We start from the raw sequence: 16,316 nt of genomic DNA on the forward strand, positions 1-16,316 counted from the left end.
GTCTTTCTGAATATAAAATGCCTACACAGTAAATGTTTGATCATACAAAGTAAAGTAATAGTATGTGAAAATATTTGCAGACTGAAGGTAAATATTTTATAGCCTTGAAATAAACAGAAATTTGTGACTCAGCAATTTATGCTATAGTCAGATGTCATTATCAATCTGAAATTATGATGATATACCAACCATTAGCAACTTGCAATAGAGTATATGCTCTGAAAGTTATTTGAGATAATGGATTACTAAAATAACTTCCAATGTTTACAGACTGTGCTTTAAAAGTGGCTTTACAGGTCTGTTATTCTTAAATTCATGTACAAGATATTTATTAAGTCAAAGCTTCAGTATTAGAACATAAAAATTTGTTGTAGGTTCTGGCTATGAGAGAGAACCTACCATCTCTCTTGCCAGAGGCATTGTCTTTTCAGCTTCAAATTCTGCTCTAAACTACAGTAAATACCCAGGTTTTCTTTTATCTATGCAGTAGGTTAATAAAAAAGGGAGGGAATGTGTTGTCTATGAGCCACAATGTTGTGTAATATTCAGTAGCTCCTCAACCAGCCATTGCTGCTCTTACATAGAATCACAGAATCTCAAGGGCTGGAAGGGACCTCAAAAGACCATTTAGACCAACCCACCTGCCATAGCAGGACCTTTGAGAGTAGGTCACACAGGAACTCATGCAGGTAGGTTTTGAATGTCTCCAGAGAAGGAGATTCCACAATCCATCTGGGCAACCTGTTCCAGTCCTCTGTCACCCTCATGGTATAGAAATTCTTCCCTTTTTTTTTCTTTGGAACCTCTTGTGTTCCAATGTTTCATGCATTTTTCTTTTTTTCTTTGTTATACAGAAGCTTTGCCTGAGAGCTAGGCATGTACTGGGGCTACTGTTTTCTTAATATACGTTAGAATTCGTTCCTCTATTTGGAACTATAGCAAGGATCTAGCACCTCTGAGGAGACAAAAAACCTCATAAATTTGGGGTTTTTTACTAGCTAGATGACAAATACAGTGTTAGTCAGGCTGAATTGTAACACCTTCAGTACTGGGAACTTTAGGGAGCCCAGGCGGTATGAACATGGAGATGTCGGTTTTTACAGAGTGCGAAGAACAGCCTGTGAATGATAGTGAAGGAGTTACCTTCAGATTGCATGCAAGGCAAAGTTAGTTGGTAGGAGCAACATGTTATTAGACCCTCAGTAACAACTGAAAAGTAAATATTCCTTTAGTGCCTTGTACTTCAACAGGTGCAGATCTCCTCTGAGTTGAGGTGGCACTTGTTGCAATTCTAATTGACAGTTGAACTTATTGGTGTTTCCTACAACACATTGGATAATAGTTCTAATAAAATAATAGGATAGTTTCCTACAGCTCTGTACCTACTAGTGTCGTGGACTTCAGAGTACCTGTAGAACAAAATAGAGTTCTCATTGGTCATACTCTTCAACATTGGTGACTTTTCAGGACTTTTTTATCATAGCAAGGATTGATTTATGGTGTATATATACATCCTCATTTTGTAATTGTTTTTCAATACTAAGTTTACTGATTCCTCTTTTGCCTTTGCTACCTCTGCATTTCTTCAGTGCCATCAGTTTGGACTTCAGAACCTGGATGTAAGCTTTTCCTTAGGGGAGAAAAATGAAAGTTACTTCAGGCTAAATCATCTAATGTTAGCACTTTTATTATATAAACGTTCCAGCCATTGCTGCAGCATCACAGCTTTCCCTTCATGCCACTTGGGTATGCCTGTCTTGATCTACAAAATGTGGCAGAATAGCATATTTCCCGAAACTAATTATTGAAAACACATTTGAACACATTTTTATTATTGAAGTTCTGAAAATGTGTGATAAGTGTATAGTGATTATGGATATAACTGTAGTAAATGTACTAGATTTCCAATTGCACAGCCTTCAAGTGTACATTGTCCTTGATGTAGCTAATTCTTAAGAAATCACTTAAGGAAAACATGTGAAAGTACTATAGCACTATCCATATTTTATGAATGTACTAATCCATGCTCTACACTTAATTTATTTTACCTGATAACTCAAAGCTTTGATAGTTGCTTTTAATTTAGAGATTCTATTCAAGTGAAGTAATTCTAAATCTCAACACAAAAATGTAATTAGGGATAAAAATTAATATTTTCTTTCATAATTATCTATGAACATTAGCTATTTGATAAAATAATCCATGGTTATTCTGGGTTCATTGATATCTTAATTCACTGCAACACTTTCCCTTCATAATGTTTCATTTGGAAATTTCAATAGACAAGAATAAGATGATGAGGCAGCAGGAGACACATTTTGGTATGCTCAAAAAGAACATTTTGATTAACTTTCGTCCTTCAGCAGCCATCAAAATTGTTACTATTGTATGAACAGTTACACAGGCATGTATACAACAGGGCACATATATACAACACTACTAGGTGGCATCGGGAACTTTTTGTGACAGAGAAAAGCTCTCAAGATCAGGGTAAATGTGTAAAGCAAGGTGGGTGAGGTAAGCTATTTGTTTAAATACATCTGAAAAACTAGTTTTACTAATTCTGTGTTGAATTTCACATCCACCTAAGTTTCCCTGAGGGGCAAGACATTTTTTTTTTCAGTTTCTATGCACCCTGAGGAAAATTAACATATAGTAACTAGACCATTATATATACAGAAAAATATTTAATAAATAGTATTACATTTCATATGAAAAGAAATTTCTGTTTCTCAAGTCTTAAAGCACAAAATTATTTTAAATGTGATGTTTCCCAATTTTATTTCAGATAAGGTCTCTGGTTTTGCATTATTCTGAAGTGATCAGTGCAGCAAATATTTTGACACTTTTTGACAGACTTGTTAACAACCTTAAGGTTAAATGATCACATGAGGTTAATGAAACTGCTGATTTTGTCAGTGAAGTGGCTTCTTAACTGGTATATTTTTTCTATAGAGGCATGAATGAGTTTGATTTACTAAACAAAAGGATCCATTATGCTCTTCTCTCCATGTTATGAATTTCCATAATATAAAATAGTTAGCCTGATTGGTACTCTAGCAGGAAAATTGTTTCCTGTGGCTTTAGGGGAACTCAAGTTGTGCTAATGCACTAAAATGTAATAAAAATCTTCACTCTTCTCTCATCTTAAATTGAAAAAAAAAATAAAATCACGAATTAGTCATTAGAAACACTTATCTAACATGCAAGTGTTTGTAAGGATTGGAACTTCAGGTTTATGAATAGACTGGTGTTAACTTAATATCAGTATTCTTGCTACCTCTTTATTTGATTTTCTTCACTTATTTCCTAAAATTGTCTTATAGTAACCTCAAACCCAGAATGCTTTAAATGCTTGAAAAATACCCAAGTAGTTGAAGTACTTAACATATAATGGAAGCACTGATCAGTTTCATTAGAAGTCTTCAGAATATTTCAGCTGTGATTTTTTAATTTTTTTTTTAGACTGCAAGTTGTACACATAGAGTATGCTAATCAATGAACACATTGAATTCCACTTAAATGTTCATAAGCCCTGTGCAAATTGAGGAGTAAAAATATTTTCGATGCTTATAATCAAATGAGAACTAATGAGCAGAAAGGAAAGATAGTGTGTGCTGTTTTTAAAATTGGAAGGGCTAGGGAATCTGTTTACAACAGAATAGTACATACTCTGAACTTGTTGCTTTAATTTCACAAATTCTACAAATAACAAAAGCAATTTGTACATCTCCTTGTGGAACATAAATAGCAACTGTTGTTTACACACTTATTGCCTGGAGCCTTGGCATGGAGCTGTGGAAAGAAAAAATATTGCAGAATAATGCCCATCCCATGGTGAGCTCTCCTTTCTAATGCAAGCTTTATGCAAACACTATTTATGTGTCTCAGGTTCAGAGTGAACCAGAAATATCACCGTTGCAGAAAGATTGAACCACTTGCTTTGAATACTTTCTGGAACAAGCACTAGAGTTGTTTTTTTTACCGTGTGCATGTTTGGCTTTAGTTGCACCTAGATGATTGATTTCTGGCATGACTACCTCACACATGAAAGCTCCCTCCTCTGATTTTTCTGTACTGTTGTATTATGAATACTATGCATACAACCAAAACTAAATTTGATTTCTTTCCATATTGACCACTAGGGTGTTATATTATCTGTGTTATCCAAATTTGCACAACTACATAGGACGGGTAAAGGACTGTAGAAGAGAGTCTGGGGGATTAATATCCTAAATATTGGTATACTGATGTTTTATTTGAGCAAAATAACAAAAAGGTTGAGGTGAGGAGTAGCAGATTGTGATTCTACTCAGAGACAACCATTAAATATGACTCTCCTGTTTTTTTTTTAATCAAGAAGGTTTTCCAGTTTTCAATTAATTTTAATGAATTCCACCTGTGATATATTTTAAAAACCCCACACCAAAACAATGACAAAAACCCAGGAAAACCAACCAAATATAAACCAACACAAACTTTTAAAACAAATACACAGAAAGCTTTTATTGTATTCATTATATTAAGTATAAGGTATGTACAGTGTTCTAAATTTGAAATATTCCAATATGTGTGTCTGCTGATGCAAGACTTTTGAATTGAGATGTGTACGTATTTTTTAAAAAACAATCACCAAGTAATTGTTCTAATTAATATTCAAGGAATGTTTGTAAATATCAAGATGATGAATTTATGTGAATGAACTCATGAATATTCTGAATATAAAACATTCTATCCTCTATAGCATTTGAACCTGTTTGACTTGTAGATATCCATGTAGTCTATTGGGAAGCCACTCTTCTGTGACATGTTTTTGTAACTAGCTTTCCTTGAAACCTCTTTTCACACTTTTCCTCATGTGTCTATTTAAATAGTTACACAGAGGCAGCTAATAAAGCATTCCAACAATAGTGCGTAAATCTTTGACAGCATTCATTAGCATTTCAGAGACTGCAAAATACATAAACTGTAATGAAGTTAGATCTTTATCTAAAGCCTTGTCAAAATATAGTACTAAAAAGCTGCTGCACTTTCAGTAGGCATATTAATGAAGACAGAGGGACTTCAATGTTTGTGTCCTCCTAAGTACATTATGTAATGCTATTGCATAGATGGGGATTTTCTTTAAACTTTTGCTTCTAAACAGATCTCTCTGTGTGTACTTCTTCAAAAACATTCCCATAATATCTTTTTTTTGATGCGTGCATCCTAAAATTTTTGTCACCTGCGAAAAGTATTTCCTACTTGGGATTAAAAGCGTTATCTCTTTTCTGGGTGTGAATAGTGTAATTGAACCAGATCTTCTCTTTATATGCTCCTGATCACTAGAGGAAAAAATAAGCTATAGGGAGTTGTAGAAAAATACCTGTTATACCATGTCATGTCTATATATGTTGTATTCTTACCATATGCAAGTAAACTGTATCTTTGAAAAGGAACGCTTTAAGAATCAGATGGATTAGTAGGAGATAATCCTCATCAACAGATGTTTCTTGATGTGTGAGATCAGTGAAAAACAAATCAACAGTTGCTAGAAAGCCAACCAGCTGAAACCTTCGTGCAAGGAAATGGTCAAGGGAAGGAGCTGATCTCTGCAACATTGTCCAAACAAGAGACACAAACCAAAAACTTGGGTAAAACAGAATGTCTAAACTAGACTTGGGAAAAACTTTGAAAGATTAACACCATGTTGGCTTAAAATATGATCTTCAGGAGATAGGGGGCTGAGGGAATTAGTGTTGAAAGCTTCAATTTGGTGTTTTTTTCCATGTTGCCATATAGGGGTTACTGTAATGGAAAGAGATTATTTCTGTGATCAAGTAATTGAAGTGGTGGAAATTTCTCACATAATTTTGAGTCTGTTTTGATTCTAACCAGGATTGAGATAAATATTTGATTTGATTGTAGTACTCAACTGCATAGTTACTGTTCTGTTAAAGTGAAAAAATAATGCTGGGAGAGGATGAGAAGAGAAACTGGAGAAATTATGCATTATCATTTGTGTGTTACTCATTAAAAAAAACCACACAAAACAACAAAAAAAAACCAAAACAAAGCAGAGCAGTAGGAAGAGTGAAGGGCAGGAGGAATGTAAATGCAAAGCAAAAAGGGAACAACAGGTATCTAAACAATTGTATTGAATGTATCAGTGAGAAAACTGTTAGATAAAAGTTCTTTCTCAATTTTGTTGTGCTAAAAATGAAATAGCATTTTTCACTTCTGATACTGTGTACTCATCAATTCTACATTCCATCTGCAGTGTACTTCCACTAAAAAGGAGCTCGTTTATGGCTTGTGTGTTTACTTTTATCTCTATTTGGTGATAAGAGAAAATCAAAGATTTGACATGTTCCGTATATAATACTGAATAGAGAGCTTGGAAATGCAAATCCAATCATAATGCATTTAAAAAAAAAAAAGAGAACACCCAACTGGAGAAATCATCACAAAAAAAACCTAAAGAGACTGAAGGATGTTTGAGAGGATGAGGTGAATGGAACTTGGTGAAAGCTTGTCAACAACTGAAAGAAAGTGCATTCTGGGCACTTGAATGAAAAAATAGAGAACAAGAACTAGATGGAATTTTTTTTTTTTCCTAAACATTGATGGCCTTATGTGCCCTGGTCTCCTTTGATAGGGATAGTAACTAACTTCTGCTAAGATTAGAAGTGCAGTGTGAGCCTCACCTACTTGTAGCAGATATAGACAAGTAAAAGCTTCCTCATCCTTTTTTTTTTTTGGGGGGAGGGGTCTGTCAAAAGCTTCAGTTTCATTCATGTGAAGACCTTTGACTTTACTATGTATAAGACATCTTAGGTTGCAGTTTGGTCAATATCTCAGTGATAGTTGACACACATACAAGACTGAGGAGAAAAAAGTTCACTGGAGGATAGGCATAATGAAACAGTCTAAGACATTATCTGATCTTATTGCCAATCATAATTTTTTAAAATTTCATTTCTTGTCTGTTACTGGAGAGTTTAACTAGGTTATAGACATATGAATAGAATCTAAAGAACAGCTAATTAATACTTAATCAAAGGACTATTCAGAAAATGTGTAAAATGTGTCAAATAATCAAGCTACTGAAAGATAAATACATTTATTAGGATCCTAAAAATTGCACACCTGAAATTTTCTACATTCTGAACAAAGCTGATACTACTAATCCTTTTTCAGTTGTCAGCTTCAGAAAATTTAAGATATTTTTAATGCTATGGAAAGAGTCACTTCAACGTGAAGAAATCAAGATGTGATTCAATAGGTGTATTGAATAAAACTTTTAAAGATTTTGTAAAAGAGACTTTGATCACATTTTTTAACATTTGTGAGCCTGGTTCTCCTCTTAGATGAACCTATTGACTTCTAAGTAAAATACTAAACAGGATAAATTGACCATTTAGAAAAGCCCCAACCCTACTCTACATTTAAGTAGCATGATATGACAAAAAAGTATGATAAATGTGTCACTAGGAAGACTCAACTTCTCACTGTAACTTTCATCACCAAGTAAAATTTCTATTCCACCACATGTAGCAACTGCAATTGACTTGTGGTTGTTGGTTAAATTAATTGTTAGTCTTGAATTTAACTTTAATAGGAGAGAGCAGTCTGTTCACTTGCAAATCTGACCACCAGTTGGTAATCATGACCTATGAAAGGAATGATGTAAATATGACTGCTATGAATCTGACTTTGTGCATAATCTGTGGTTATCCATGGGCTGTACCAATTGTGAGACTATCCCAGATAGGGTCCTTTGTACCTCTGCTGAGGCAGCCTTGCTAAGACAATCTGTGCCCATTTTGAGTAGTGGGAAGCTGAGGGATGACTTAGCTAAGTGTACAGTAAAAGTTCTTACTGATGGCCAGGGATCCAATTCTGCTTCTGTTGAAGCTGGGTAGATTTTGAACTTGTTTTCCTGTTGCATCCTGATCACAGAACACTTACAACAACATTCATCTTTCTATGATCTTGTTTCTAACAACAATATAAAGAGGCTTGTGCAATTTTCAATTGAAGTATCCAGTGCCTAAGAATGTTTTGATTGTATGTCAAAGCATGCAATGACCAAGTTTTTTGATACTGATCGTTGTGATGGTACAACATGAAATTGCTTAAATATAATATAGAGGTTCATGAAGGACAATTATTTTTTATCTCCATGTCTCTCATCTATAATGTCCCAAATGTTTTAATATATTAAAGATAAATAAAACCAAGTGCAGTGTACACACCAATTATAAAATGATGCCACTCATTATAAAACAAGTTTTCTTCCACTAAGTTCAATATCTTCTTGATAGTTTTTAAATTGCTGCTAATGGAGATTAATATGGAATAAATATGCTTAGACCCTGTAAAGAGAAGAGCAGCTGGTTAGACCGCTGAAGCTTTTTTTTCTCTTGGAGTAGCATATTTTCATCTGAAGTCAGAAGACATCACTCCATTTTCCTTGTGATTCCACTCTGAATCTCTGCATGATCTTTGAGTTGATTACTCAGACCTTCATTTCTCCTAGCCTATGAAACAAAATGGCATACCTGTGAAGTCCTCTAGGAAAATGTTTTTGTAACACTTTTCAGCCTGTTTCCATGCATATGAGAGTAGTTTTGGAGTGTTTCTGTATATTAAGTCAAGCTTCCATGAAATGCTGGTGTTATAAGAAACTTAACTAAGCCAATACCTTTTGTCCCACCATGCCTAGAATTCTACGGATACTTTTCTGCCAGGCAAATGGAATTGTACATTTAATACTGTAGTCTTATATACTACCTGAAAGGAGATTGTAGGGAGGTGGGAATCAGTCTCATCTTCCCAGTAATGATTGATATGACAAGAGGAAATAGCCTCAAGTTGTGCCAGGGCAGGTTTAGATTGGAGATTAGGGATAACTTTTTCACTAAGAGGGTTGTTAAATGCTGTAACAAGATGCCCAGGGAGTCATCATCCCTGGAGGTATTTAAAGGAGATCTAAATGAAGTGCTGAGGGACATGATTTAGTGGTGGACTTGGCAATGTGAGGCTAGCAGTTGGATTTGATCTTGCAAGTTTTTGCCAACAGAAAAGACTCTACGATTCTATTACTTTCAAGATAGTTTGTTGGCTCAGTAACATATTCTGTTGGCATATTTCCATATCACTTGAACTCTTTATCCTGTTCCACAAGTCCCATAAGGCAACTTAAACTGGGAGAAGCTGCCATATAAACACCCAGGACAATATGGGATTTAATAGCTGAATGTAACTTACCCAAACTAGAGCTCCATAACCAAAGTTATTCAGAGACAGACGTTACTGGACAGATACAAATAGAAATGAAAACTGCAAGTGGATGTAAATCAGCATATTAGTCTTAACTGTGCAAACTTATTATTTGAATATTTCTAGTGTGCATATGCTGTCATCCAGAAATTTCGCAGGATATCATTGAAGCTGAATCAGCATATATGAGAAATTATTTTAACCTGGCCTGTAGCTTCATTATCTTGCTTACTTTAGTTTTTGCTTCTCTGACAGAAAAAATAGACTGTATTTCTCTCAGAAACCCTTGGTGCCTCCTAAAATTATCAGATGGTGAGCATAATTATGTTAGCATATCTATAAGAGCAAAATAAAAGCCATTTTGATAGTATGAACACCACCACAAACCACTGGAGGAATTATTGATGGAACTTGTTGTTAAGGGAAGCAACATATGAGCATAATTCAATCCTTTAGTGTGAGCACAGCCACTATCTTTATATTATAGAAGTATACACAACATCATATTTCTGTGTCAGCTTCCTGAAGATAAAGGATAAATCATCCTCTTGCAATTCATGGCTTCTTAGATGGAATAATAAGCTTTCACACATGAGATGCATTTAATATTGGCCAATGCCTTAGAAGACAGAGAACTCTGACCTGCCAGCATTTTTCACTGTTCTTGCCTGATCTAGTTATGGATCTGCACATCAGCCATGTTAGCCAAATAGTTAAAGATCTTTCTCTGTGTACTGTCACCAACATCAATGTTCTGGTGTGGGTAGCAAAGTAAAACTTAACATTGAAAAGATTCTTCTTTGTGTTCTCCCGGCAATGCTTCTCCCCAAATAACACGTCAGCTAACAACAGTGTAATCCTATGTTATAGGAGTGGCTTTGGAGAATTCTTAAGAGTGTGCATGGCTGCTGAGCACTGCTATTCTTGGCACTAAGTGAAATGAGAAGTTGGTTTTCAGTCAGGGTAAAATGATGGGACTGTGTTGACAGAGCTGCAAGTGAAATCAAGGTGCAGTAAGATGTCTGGTGCTGTGTAAGCCCTTAAGAGTTATTTTCAAGCATTGAAGCAGGACATGTGATATGTTGTCCTTAGACTGAAAAAATGAAAAGGACTCTTGGCTGCATTCGGACTTATTTTGTCTGAGTAGAGTACCTCTAATTTAATTATGAGTGGAAGTAATTCTTCTGAGTTTTACAATATCTTGCAGGAATTTCCTAGTATGGCTCCCATCAAGGACTGTAGTGTAAGAGAGCTACACTTAAAGGGATGGGATAAATATGAAGGTGGTAGTCTTACTTGCTAAAGGATAAATCACAGTGGTGATTTGAAAGTTAATGGCTCTTTAATGTTTGTACCTAAAGTATTGCATAGAAACAGGCAGAATAGGGATGAGGAACAGAAGAGGGAAATCACTCAGTCACTAAAGGGGAGCCATTATTTCTTAAGATAGAATGTTCACAGGAGTGCTTGTAAGAAAATAAATTATATAATAAAGGGAATTTGTGAAATAGCTTACCTGTATATAAGCTTTTTTTTAAAGAAATGCTGAAATCATGTACTAATCAGAGCATTTATTATTGTAAAGTGTAGAAATACAATATATCCCTAGGAGAGAATACTTCATGGTCCAGATATGAGGATTGTCTATATTAAGAAGCTTCAGACAAATGAGAAACATTTTACAGCCTGCTAACAAACTCAGTAGTTTTATGTATGATTTGTTGAGTTTTTAGAACCCATAAATGCACTGGGGCTGAACTTTTAATAAAATAAGACACTCAAGCTGACATGTCTGTGATGTAGAATCACTTTTTGTAAACTACATAAAAATAGACAAATATTTTCAACAATCATCTGAGTGAAAAAACACATCTTATTTTCTCCTTTTCTGTGTCCAGACTTGAAAGGATTTGACCACTTGTAACGTGTCTATTATGAGAGAGACTGATTTTAAAATTCTTTCCCAGGGCAGTTTCTGGTGCAGCTCTCTGTCTTGGGCTTGAAGACAAGTTCTGTATTCAACGTTCATCACAGAATGAAAGACAGCACCCGGGATCAGTCAAATGTCCTTAATGGCTGTCTAAACATGTTCTCCTGGAGAGGCCTAGTGAACCAAATTACAGGAACGCATTTGGATGTTAGCTTGCAGAGGATTGTTTGGAGACTGATGTTAATCAATGCTGATGGAAGCTGGCCTCCTGTGGATTCTCCTCTGAGGAGTAATACCGTGATCAGGATGTACTACCACTGCTGGAAAATCTGGGGAGTGGACTGGGGGAAATGTGCTATAAATAGATTATTCAACACATCTGAGGCCAGACAGAGAAGGACCCCTGCTAATAGCTTTAACATAAATTCTACTAGATCTAACTACATGCTTATCTCTTGGGCCTTTAGCAGCTACTCAATAGCTATTTTTCAGAGGCTTTGAATAGTATTATTTTTTATCATGTTCTTCATGCTGTACCCACTAACTTCTACTCTGATAATAAGAAAATTTCAAAACTCAAGGTATGCATTTATTTGCTAAGTAGACAAGGAGTAGTCAAACACATTTGTATTTGAAAAATATTCAAGACTCTGTTGTAGCAGAAAATTTTCGGAAGCCTGAAAACTTAAAGTTCCTTCATAGTGGGATTCTTAGAACTTGCAGGCCTAGAACTTTTGATCTTTGTAACAAGTAAAACTTTAAAATATTTGCATTTGACAACAAATAAAATGACAAATAATCAAATTAGTGATATGAGCTCTGCAATTGCCAGGCTGGATTGCCTCAGGACTACAATTTTGTTAATCGGTTGGTTATAAGCAATGTTTCTTTGAAGAAGAATGGGACAATCAATTGCTCCTTTTCTTCCTAAACCTGTTATATAATGTAGTATTGTGGCAGAAAAAAGCTTCAAACTCCTGCTGCTAAAGGGAGAGAAGGGAATAAGGAAGATTTATGTTTTAAGTGTTTTATGTCTGTTAAAGACAGCTTACGTCTAGGGTGAATGACACAGAGTGATGGGTGTGCACAGTGTCTTTCTGGTACTAGTCAGGGTGCCCTCATAGCCATGTGACTGTGAACTCCACAGTAGTTCAGAGATTTCTGCATGTCTATACTTTGGAAAAAAAAAATCCCTTACAATACCTCCAGAGATTCTTTAAAGTAGAAATAAGGAGTCTTGTTAAACTCTGTTGCGTGTGTCTAATTTTGATGTTACTGAGTTTCAAGATCTATTTTATCCAGACCTTGTGCATAAGTATTCAGAGGTGAGTTTTAAACAAAACCACCTCATTTGATCATACTTTGTTTTGCATTTCCTAAGCTTATATAAATAACATTAGAAAAATAGAAGAAATTATAAACTAGGCTTTAAATTCTTACATTTACTAAAGGGAAGTGCTGGAATTATGGTTGTCCTCTGTCACTCTATAACTCTAGCCATTTTCATATAATCATAGAATGGTAGGGGTTGGAAGAGACCTTTAGAGATCATCTAGTCCAACCCCCCTGCAGAAGCAGGACCACCTAGAGCAGGTTGCATAGGAATATGTCCAGGCGGGTCTTGAAGACCTCCAAGGAAGGAGAGTCCACAACTTCCCTGGGCAACGTGTGCCAGGGCTCCCTCACCCTCACAGTGGAATAGTTTTTTCTTATGTTTAATGGAACTTTTTGTTCCCATTTGCTTCATCCCATTGCCCCTTGTCCTGTTGCTAGATAACAATAGGAAAAAAGGATTCCCCAGCCTCCTGACATCTACCATTTATGTATTTTTAAATATTAATGAGATTCTCCCTCTATTCTCTAGACTAAATAGCCCCAGTTCCCATTTTTTCCCATAAAAAAAAAGCAAATGTATTCATTTTTATTAGTAAGCATTTTTTAAATTGGTAATAGTGATTCCTAAAGCTGTAATACAAAAAAACACCCCACACCTCCACCTCACTCTTTAAAAAATATCTGATATTATCACTGTTAAAACAAGGAAATAAAAATAGTGCACCATCCTAAGAAAGAGACATGCAACTTCACATTTTCCTTTTTAAAAGCTAGCAGTTGATTCATGGAGAAGGGATTGAAGAACAAATAGAGATCATCATAGTTTGTTAACTAAACTTAAGCCCAGCATAACACAAGTGAATAAGAAATGTCATTTACTATTGATCCACAAGGAAGGGAAGGGATCTTCACAAGAAATTACAAGCCTTGTAGTTATCCTCAGTTTAAATGTAGATAGTGCTTCTGATGATTATTCTAATAATTAGAGATTTTCCTTATTTTTAGGAATATGCTAGGAGATAGTGTCTGTGTCACTGTATATAAGTTTTTACCATCTATTTTTAGTGTAGACAAGATGAAATTATTTATCACAGGGAAATGTTGGCAATTTTTATTTATCAAAGGGAAAATATTGACAATTTTTATCTTATCAAATTCTTCTTAGCATACATGTATTTGTTATTTTTTAATATTTTTTTCCATAAGCACTGTGCTATAGTTGGCAACATGACTTGCTTCTTGAGACAAGTCACCAAAAGTTGGTACAAATCAGTCCTCTGGCAATTCTAGATAGCACTTCTGAATAATTTGTGTTTCAAGTCCTGGAACTCAAATAGTGCAGATCTTTTAGCTAGCATAAACCTGGCGTATCTAACTATTCTAGGCAGGCATCACTGCTGCTATGTCCTCCATTTATCCCTCAGTGCTGTAGGAATGGGGAGAGGATGTCCATGTAGCATGATCTTTTCCTTCATGTTCCAGCATTTTAATTAAATCACATTACTTAAATTCTTTTCTATTGTCTGTGAAGTGCATTCTTCTCGTGCTTTTTAAGAAGAATTATTGTATGGAAATAAGTACCATATATTTAATGTTAAAGGATTTCTGTCTCAAAGCCTTAATCTCAACACTGTGGGTAAAGTTGATGTACAATAGGTGTCTGGTGCCATTTTAGGTCCCTGCAGTATATGAAATATCCTTGTGAAATTGCAGATATGACACATCAGATACCTATACTCTTCTGATATGGGAACTGAGCACCAAACGATATTTTAAATATTAGGTACCTGCCTCCTACCATCTAAGACTTTGGAACAGTGTGCTCAAGCCTTCCCAAGGAAGATGAAGCACAATTCAAGCTACTGCCTTCCCTCCCCAGGTAAATATGATCTGTGCCTTCGGGCTTGGGAGGTCCATCTCATGATTGAAAAGGTTACTGTCCATTTCACCTACATTTTCTTGCCATTAATGAGGAGATGGAGTGTGTTCAGACTGATGAAAGTTAGTGTGCAACTCAAATACCTCTCAACGTTCAATCCAGGTACAAACTTTAATTAACTACCGATACTATCCAGGCTTTCAAAAAATCACCAACTGAACTACAAACTGAATACAAAAAGTTCCACTTAAATATAAGAAAAAAACGATTTTACTATGAGAGTGACAGAGCACTGGCACAGGCTGCCCAGAGGGGTTGTGGATTCTCCTTCCTTGGAGGTCTTCAAGACCCACCTAGACATGTTCCTGTGTGACCTGATCTACATGATGTGCTTCTGCAGGGGGGTTGGACTAGGTGATCTCTAAAGGTCCCTTCCAACCTGTACCATTCTAATGTTCTACTTGACACTTTTAGTATCCCATAATATTCTGTGGAATCCCTACTGCATCAAGTACTGCAGAAAAAGGAAAGTACAATGGCCTATCAAACTATGAAGAGCATAAAATTGATACTTGCATATACTGAGAGAAGGAAAAGATCTTTCTAAGGAAGCTGCTGCTCTAAGCAGAAAAAAAAGACATACACAAATTATTAATCCATCTTGCAGCTTGTCAGGCTTATATTTTCCTTTTCAACTGAAAATATAGCAATAAAGCCCTAAGGTTTGAATAATTCCAAAGTCAAGTAACAAACTGGATATTAATCTCTCAAATGGAAGTTTCAAATATGTTTTCCATTCTAAGGAGTCATGATACATTTTATGCCTATTAAATGTGCTTCTGTCATCATACACAATGGATTTTGACAGAAGTTGGAGAAGCAATTGTCACTACTGGGATAACATGACCCCTGGGCTCACTCCAGGTTCATTGATTTATTGAGCAAGGAATAGTGATTGAGGTAATTTATTTGGTCAATGAGATAAGTAGAATGGTAAACTTAAAAAGAAAGAAATGAGAGGAATATAAAGATCACCACCCAGAATTCCAGTGGTGTTTTTGTACTCGGGAGGTGGAGTGTGCCACCTGTAACTCAGGTCTTTCCTCCTTTTATACTGTGAGTGTCCACCCATACAGGCAGGGAGTTTGTTGTCACTGAGCAGGCGCAATGTGAGTTTGAAGAGTTTTTGGGAAATAGGTCTATGAGCTTTGGAGGCCCTGTGAGTCTCATGATCTCCCTCCTCAAACTCAACCAAGAGCATCCTTTCATCATTGAGAGCAAGGTGAACACACAAAGGGGGAGCCAGAGGTGTTTCACTGCCCCCCCTGCCTTAAGGCTCCCTCATCAAAGACCCTCATTAAACAAAGGAAAGGCATTTGTTTAAAGGACCCTGGCCGTTTGAGACTTCTTTCTTACAGTTGCTCAAGACAGTGTGAAATTTTTTTAATATAACGTTGGTACAGACTTTTGAACTAGATAGATTCTTATTAGAAGATGGATGCTTAAAGATTCTTGCAATCTTCATTTCCTTATGGGAATTATGTGAAATGACATTCACGTACTTTACCTGAAATTACTTGAAGATCAAAGAGGTATGTAAAAGATTTTCCCATTAAGGACAAGCAACTCATTAAAGAGCTATAAGTAGGTCTGGAATGGAATTTAGTAATGGAATATAGTATCATCTTGTGAGAAAGCTAATAAATACTTCTCAAAGCCATTTTACAGAATAGTCTTTTTTTCCTGACATTAGCTACCTTAATGCAAGCTTCTAGATTAGAAGTTTTCTAGTCAGAGAATGAGAGTGGTGACCTGATTTTTCTAAGGTTTTGAGTCTCCTCATATGAGGATCTGACAGTAAATGTGTTTGGGAAAGGTAATGCAATATAAAATCTTATACCTTGCTCT

Source organism: Colius striatus, chromosome 3, assembly GCF_028858725.1.
Source record: "Colius striatus isolate bColStr4 chromosome 3, bColStr4.1.hap1, whole genome shotgun sequence".
NCBI lineage: Eukaryota > Metazoa > Chordata > Aves > Coliiformes > Coliidae > Colius > Colius striatus.